General features: G+C 35.0%; 1 long non-coding RNA gene across 1 annotated transcript; it reads left to right on the top strand.

The window, feature by feature from the left end:
- Nucleotides 1-410: 410 nt before the first annotated feature.
- On the top strand, nt 411-6,188 carry LOC139791380 (uncharacterized). The gene is made up of 3 exons (XR_011723904.1): nt 411-570; nt 3,562-3,781; nt 5,974-6,188. It is a non-coding gene; the product is annotated as an uncharacterized lncRNA (long non-coding RNA).
- The last annotated feature ends 1,083 nt before the right edge of the window (nt 6,189-7,271 follow it).

Below are 7,271 nucleotides of genomic sequence, written 5' to 3'. Positions count from 1 at the left end.
CATATTTTTCTTATTTCAGCCTTGCCTGCTGAATGTAGGCAGAAATTACATATACAAGTATTGCTAAGATAGAATTGTACTTATATTTCCTCACCATTAGTTTCCTTGCCTCTTTTTTTTTTTTTTCTCAAGTGTTAAAAATTATTTTACCTGTTTTGTTACTTATTCTACTTGACTTTGTTAAGTACAGTTTGATGCAAAATTTGGAAACCAAGAATTCTCACAGGAATTTGACTTCCTTCTTTCATGTGCTGCACATTCATAGACCACTATTATTTATTATTTTATTGTGTAATTTTGTACAAATATCGATTAGTCATTTCGTAAATCTGAAAACCACAATTCCCAGGTGATGACCATGACCCTAGAAAGTCTAGAGAAAACAACCTTGTTGTGAGACATACCTTGCAATAGATGTTTGTTTAACTGGAAATCCACAAGAGCAGCTGCCCAGTGCCACAGTACATATTTGCTCCTGAATCCCTTCTCAAAGGCACTATTTAAACATGCTGATGAACGGAGATGGATTTCTCTCCACCTCCATTGCAGCAAAACAAGGAGACTCAGAAGGTAAAATTTAATTTGTTTTTGCAAGTAGTCCTATGTGGTAAGTCAGAAATTTACTTTCTATAGTCCTGTTTAAATATGAATGTGGGAAACTTCCATGTTCCTGTACGTGTACAATAACTGTGTGTACTGCTCAGTGACATTTCTACTTGAAAATGAATATACACCTATTTCTAGAAATGTTTGTGCATAGAGCTGCTTCTTGTCCATAGTTGGCTTGATATTAAAGATCTGGCTACTGCAGCTTCACCACTTTGGCAAAAAGGAAGCAAGAATTACTGTACGGAGAATATCAGTCAAATTCAAGATATAAATTCTGATCTGATTTATACTAAACTACAAAAAAAAAAAAAAAACCAAACAACAAAAAAACCAAAAAAAAACCAACCAACCCAAAAAACCCAAAACAACCCAAACAACTGATGATGATAACAAGGGATTTGTCACGTGTGCTGGATAAGCTATCGATAAACTTCACACAGCATCCAGAACACCAACCAGTGATAACAGATTTTTCAATCACCCTGTTTCTGGCTGAGTTCAATGCTTTGACCTAGAGGGGAAAGTTTGTCTTTCCTGAGCCAGTTACACTTTACACTTCCTTTCTAGGCTACGTTTTAGCCTTTCTTCTGCCAGTGTCTGGCTGGGAATCCCTTTAACCTGTCAATACCTAACTTTTTCTCAAAGTGCTCCTTGGAGCTGCTTTCTGCAACAATTCTAGCTCAAAAAAAAAAAAAAAAAAAAAAAAAAAAGAAAAAGGGAGTCAGGAGTGACAAAAGGCAGGCCATAAAAGACTGTGACTGAGATGGTGTAATTTCTGTACTCCACCGTTAGCCAAAGGTTTAAATTGTTAGGAAGAGCCTGATTCAATGTACTTCTTGCTCCTATGGACAGCATTAATACACATGACCAACTTCATTCTTTCATGAAGGAAGATCTGAGCTAATACTACGAATGCCACAAAACCAAAACTTCTAGAGCAGGAATGATATTTTTTTCAGAGTAAAATAGGAACAAAAAAAGTACAAAGTGAAAATTTAAGATGCATGAGAATTCTGTCACATGTTTCAAAACAAGACTAAGTGTCCATCAGCCACTTGCTGTTGTGTTTACTTTGCACCAACTGCATTTGTGTCTGTAGGCAATAAACCATGAAGTAGAAACATAGACTAAATCCTGAGATCTGAATTCAAGCTAAATTCTTCCTTTTAAAGGAAGATTTGTCTGAGTAGCTTTATCATAATCCCGTATCTTTCACTGTAAAAAGGAAGAATAAAAAAAAAAAAAAAAAAAAAGAATCATATTCCAGCAGCACTCAGCAGTTTCCATTCTCTTATTTCCAATAACCAGAACATTACCCGCTGATGTTGTTTAAAAGCAGAAAGGACTTGTGGTGGGCTTGAGAAACAAAGGTCTCTTCCTTAAATTTCAGCCTTTGGTTTCATAGTGGAATTGTCTGTTTCTAGTTCATTTAACTCGTTCTTTCTCCTCCTCTGCAATGATTTTAACATAATTTCTGAAAGACTACTTTTAAATTTTCAGATCTAATTGCTAGATAAATTAAAGATGAAAAGGAGAAAATAAGCTATACTAGAAACCAAAGGGTTCTACAAACTAAGGTCATGAATTCCTCAAAACCCAGGAAGAGGTAATTTTTTGTTGCAAAGATACAAACTTTTCTTTTTACTTTGAAGCCAAATTACCTTGAAGCAAAATAGGTTAACTCTACCAATTTTAATAGTGAAACTGTCCATGGTTGTTATAAAATCCAAATCATCAAATGAATCCTCAAGATCAGATGTTAATCCTGATTTCTACTACTTGCAAACCTCATCAATGGTTTGTCACCAATGTGACATAGGACACATTTTTCAAGTCCAAATATTCAGTTCTGATGAGAGGAAAAAATGTGACAATTATTTCCTCCCTATTTCAAAATGATTTTGAGAAAGTCAGTTAGTGCTTGTTGAATGTTTCGACTGGTTAAAATTCTGCATAAGTACTCATTTTCTAATTGGACATCTGACCTTAATGTAATATTCTTAAACATGTTTAATATGTTTCTTAATAACAGAATTCTGAAATTTCACATTACTTCCTTCAAACTCTGAACTGTTTTGTTGTGATGTGGTCTAGCAGCTGATATCTCACACAAGGCTTTTCTTTCCATGATTTGGAAGTCAAATTCAGAATATTGTCAAGATGGTGAATTCTTCCTCTTCTCTGAACCTTACAGACTCAGATAATATTACTTTTTTTTTTTTTTTTTTTTTTTTTTTTTTAATGGTTAAAATCATCACACCACGGTTCGACATTTTTGCTTTCTGGTGCTAATAGTTTACAGCAACAGATAAAATAATGGCAAATGATGTTAAAAATGTTGCATGATGTAGATGATCAGGAATTTCTTGCTTAGCAGTGGTTCATAAAACTTTTGGTAAAAATGGAACACGTGAGGTAATCTTTCCAGATTTACCTGACAAACTTTCAGTCATCAGAATAACAAAGGTAACAAGAAGTCTTAGGCACCATGAATTTCACTATGGTATGATAGATTAATCAAAAGCCAAAACCAATGAAAATTTATAGTTAACCTCAAAATAATCCATCTATCGCCAGAAAAGTCTTTTAATCCATACTTTTGTCATCTCATGGTTATACTTGGGATGCATTCTGATTGGTACTGACCATAAAGAAACCAGAGAAGTGTCAGCTGTTTCATAATAAAGGCACTGACCCTTTAAGGGATGATGGGAGGTTGCTCTTAGCACATTGTCCTGAAGCATCACACTGTTTTTTGCCACTGTTTTCAAGATAGCTGAACTGCTACATTCTGGGTTCCACTTATTTGAAAAACCTCTCTGTTTCTCATCATCAATGAGATCAACAAAGATGCTGCTCTTCACCCTGCTGACACTATATGGGTATTCACCCTTGGGGTCTGAAACTGTTTTCTGATGAAGAATATAATAAAACTTAGCCCTTTTCTTCCAGTTCTTCTTGCTCCAGTTTTATATGCACAAATGAAGAAAAGAGAAAGGAAGAATACACTGACTCACTGTCTTAGAAGATTTTCTTGGCATGTTGATGCATAAGACTGAAGATAAGTCTGCAAAATATGAATACAGGATAGTAATGGGAAAAAAATGAATTGTTAGTTCTTGATGGTGATAATTTGTTTGAAAAGTGGATAGGCTGGATATTCTGCTCTTTGGTAGGTGCCGTAAGACTTGTAGAATTCATTGTGTTGTATTACCCCTTTATTTATATTCTGCATTTTCTAAACTTTTTAGTATTGCAGCTTTTGGCCCTGAATGCTAGACAATGCAATGTTAGAGGTTGTTTTATATTTGAAAAGAAGGAATGGGAACAGAAGGTTGAGCATGCATGATCTACTCCTCCTAGTTCTTCAATACTTGTTTTTATGGAGCCTGAGATCTACCCTACTGTATGGTGTTGCAGAAACGGAGCTATATCTGAAACACATCACATCTCTCTGTTTCTGACTATTGGAGGAAATTCTCAAAAAATAGCCTTCCCTTCCCCTTACCAGCTAATGATGTACATTTAGGATCTGTTTGATTTTCTCTATCCAACCGTGTTGTTCCTGACTTTCGGGAAAGATGTGTTTTTTTCAGCCCTGCTGTTCTGCCAGTTCAGTAATGAGAATCCCCTCCTCCTGGCTGGCTTGAACCAGGGAAGAAACTGCTCCTCTGAAACCTCTAATCTTCCTAAGGTCAACATGCAAGCACGTAATACAAGTCCCAGTATAATAAGCAACCTTATAGCCCAGCTGGAAAATGTTTATTTTTTTACTGAGCATTTTGACTTTTCCACCCAAATCCTTAAAATGCACAATTCTGAGTAAAAATATAATTAGAAATATTTTTGTAGCAGGTTTGCTTCAAAATATTTGTTGGCATAAGGGGTTTTGCCAAATGCGAAAGATATTTTCCATTTCATACAAAAATTTATGTATTAAAAAAAAATTATGAAAGGAAAACATTTAATCAGGTCAAACTACAAATTTATTCAAAAAAGGTATCCTGACACGCACAGGGAAGCTCATAGAGAAAAAATTATTCTCAGAAAGTTATTTGCTCTTTTTCCAAGTAAATGATTAGATGAATAAATAGGCGCCAAAAAGATTAATGTATTTGATTACTTCCAGCAATGCTTTGCTTTCTTATGTGTTATCCCAGAGAGTGACTCAAATAATTGCTCAAAAAGAATGTACTGGAACCTAAAAATCAAATTTCTGATGCGATTTCATTAAACTGAGTCATTAAATACAATAACTAAGGACTTGGTTCTCCTTTACACAAAAGTCTCTTTATGCCACCCTGGCAGCACAGGAGGGCTGTGAAACAACTGATGCAATTAATGCCTGATTGAATGCCTCCTGGCAAAAACTGGAACACCGGAATGAAAACTGACCCTCAAATTTTTCTAAAGATTTTTTCCTAAATGAAAAGTCCCATAGCTATCATCACAAGGTGGAGAATCAAAACCTCAGATTTTTATAAGAGCTATGAACTCTCCATAGCAACCCCTGCATCACACAGCAGGTATGCGGCTCCTAAGATAAGGCAAACATTTCTGAAGAAATACACATGAATATGAAGTAAACATATATCAATTCCATATTGTGTGTCACTAATTTTTTGCTATACAGTTTATCAAAAAGAACCATAATTTGATGCATTTAAAATATTAATGTATTACTGGACTTTTTACTGTCTTGTGATTTTTGCCTCAAAAGGTGTTTAGAGAGTTCTCCAACTCTTCGTAGTAAAAGTAGTGGCAAACACGTTACAGATCTCCTCAAAAATGTTGTTGTGAATCCTTACACTCCCTACAAATTCAGGAGACTCACCTGTCCTTTCTAGTTCTCATTCTGCTGGTGACCTGAGATCTTGCAAAAATACCACTTTTCACCATAAAATATTCAGTAGAATGATGTGAATGCAGTTAAAATATTCTAGATTGATATCCTGCCATTCAAAATTCTGAAATATGTGTTAGGAATGTCGTGCATGTGTCAGGTATGAAGAATGAAGAATCCTGAACTAGAGGAAAATAAATTTTTGTGCTAAAAGGTCAACTGAGAATTTTGAAAATGCCTGCATTTTTACCAGAAAAAGAATGTGAAACCAAGCAATTGCAATAGTGTTCAGAAACATCTCCAGTGTCATGGATCTCAATAAATATCAGAAGAATTAATACAGTTATTAAAATGCAAAAATTCAATATTCTGTAATAATTACTATGATGAGTCCTAATAAGCAGGTCTTCAAAATATGTGGTTATGCTTTCAAGAAATCTGAAGCTTCCTAAATGGAAAAGACAGAAAAAGATTTGTTTGGAAGAGGTTCAAGGTAATTGTTAGGGCTTCTGGTTTGTCAGAGGTGAGGTGGAGTGAATTAGCTGGAGTAAAACAAGGAGCATGTCCGTGGTTACACTGTCCTTGATATTACTGAGAAATACAGAGAGAAGGACTGAAGTGGTACTGTCACCAAATTGCTGAAATTTCCATCACTGAATGCACATTCTCTTTCATGATCAAATAATGCAATTTCTCCTTTGTTACAAGAAAAAAAAAAAAAAAAAAAAAAAAAAAAAAAAAAAAAAAAGTGTTTTTTCCAGACTCTTGTGAATTTTCAGACCTATGTGGTTGTACTTGGAGAACTAAAAAGCATCATGTCAAGGAATACAGCTTTGATAACTTCTGCATGGCTTAAAGTTATTTTCACCTTTTTTTTTTTTTTTTTTTTTTTTTTTTGTAGGATGCCAATGTGCCAAAGCCCTGACCAGATTCCAACACTTCCTTTCCCTCTTCTCACTCCCCAAGCTCATCCCATTTGCTGTTGTGGTCGCAAACCTACACACTTTGTGGCTTAACAGGACCCAAACACTTATCATTCATCTTTTGATAAATATGTGTTGTTGTAGTTTGCAGTTAAAACCACAAGACAGAGGGAAACATGCCAAGGCAGTATAAAACCCATGCAATTTCATGAAATGCTGTTCTTGAAGTGTACAAGCTCCTTTGTAATAGTAAGAATGATGTCCACTGTGTCTTCTCTGCCTTTAAGTGATGGAGCCGTTCCAGTCATCCAACAGGATTTGGGCATAAAGCTTTCCAAGGGTATTACACTGTGAACATGATATAACTCCTCAAACACATCATTTGAACTTATTCAGTGTTCAGCACTTTTCACTAAAGATCTCAACTTGCTTGGTTACTGATGTAACTTTCAGGTCTTGTTTAGCCTTAAACTGGTCAACATATGTGTCTGTGGTATTATTCTAATTGGTTTCCATAGCAATTTTTCTCTAGCAACTAATTTAGGAATGTGTATATATAACCCCAAAGGCTTGTCAAAAATATAGTTTATGTTTAGAACGACTGCAAGAAATCTAAGCTGGTGACATGCTGAGAACAAAAGATCAATGAGAACAGATCAGAGGTATATCATGTGAACCATATTTGCCCTCATCATTCACCACAAATGGGGTTTTGCATATTTTGTAGCAGAAATGGATCAGCATCTTTTAGAATAAAAATAAGTGCATATTGACCATCCCTACTACCAGTGTTGTAATCTTTATGTTATGCTTGGGTTTACTTGTTTTAAACAGCACTATTTCTTCTGCAAGTTATATTTGTGAGTTTTATTTCTTCTGCTTTACCTGACTTGGCT

This window comes from Heliangelus exortis, chromosome 1 (genome assembly GCF_036169615.1).
Source record: "Heliangelus exortis chromosome 1, bHelExo1.hap1, whole genome shotgun sequence".
Taxonomy (NCBI): Eukaryota; Metazoa; Chordata; class Aves; order Apodiformes; family Trochilidae; genus Heliangelus; species Heliangelus exortis.
This window is presented reverse-complemented; position numbering and strand designations above follow the sequence as displayed.